Below are 939 nucleotides of genomic sequence, written 5' to 3' on the forward strand. Positions count from 1 at the left end.
CCCATCTCTGAACCGCGCCCCTCCCACCGCCCCAGCTGTTTCCTCTGTCCCTGACCAGGACTAATTTAGCAAATGCTCCAATCCTCTTATGACAATGGCCCAGCCTCAGCAGGACAGCAGGGGAATTAGGGAGGATTAGGTGCGGACTCATGACACACAAGGGAGGGGACTTCATGGAGTTTTAACTAAATGATGCGCCCTCCCCTGCTGTCGCCTCCATGTGAATTCGTTCATGCCTGGGACACACCATAATAATCAAATCACGGGCGACACTCTTCACTGGGCGCTTCCCACGTGCCAGGCCCTGTTAAGCACTTTCCTTGCATTCCTCACTCACTGAAACCTCCTACATCTCCCCAGGCCATCCCCCTTCCTGGTTTTAAGGATAAGCAGAGGTTAAGTGACTTTCCTAAGGCAACAGAACCCAGTCCCAGCCTTTCTGGGGCTTCTCGGGTTAAAGATGAAGAAACCAGGTAGGGAGCAGAGAGTGCAAAGGCCCTGGGGCCACATAGCAAGAGAGGCAAACTCTGTGTGGGTAACTTCAAAAATGATGCCTTTAGCCCCTACAAAGTATGGGGGAGATGAAAGAGAGAGAGAGCACGCAAAATCAAGAAAGGTAAAAAATGAGGAGGAAAATGTATTTCAGAGCAGGAGAAACAGAAAGCAGGGGGGAGACATTAGACTGTCACCTCCTCAACTCCCTCAACAACTCCCCTGCTCCTTATGCAGCTGCCACCTTGGCTTTCTTTCCTCTCCCCACACGTGGGGGCCTTTGCTGGTGCTGTTCCCTCCACCCAAATGCTCTTCCATGCCTGGCCGGCTCCTCAACTCTCATTTTACATGTCCCTTCCTCAGCGAGGCCTTCCCACACACCTCCTCTAGCTCTCTGCTGCTATCTCAGCATCTGCCCTAGTGCCCTTGAACTCTCTTGTTTGCATA

The sequence above is a fragment of the Propithecus coquereli genome, unplaced genomic scaffold (assembly GCF_000956105.1).
Source record: "Propithecus coquereli isolate 6110/MARCELLA unplaced genomic scaffold, Pcoq_1.0 Scaffold42, whole genome shotgun sequence".
In the NCBI taxonomy this organism is placed as follows: domain Eukaryota; kingdom Metazoa; phylum Chordata; class Mammalia; order Primates; family Indriidae; genus Propithecus; species Propithecus coquereli.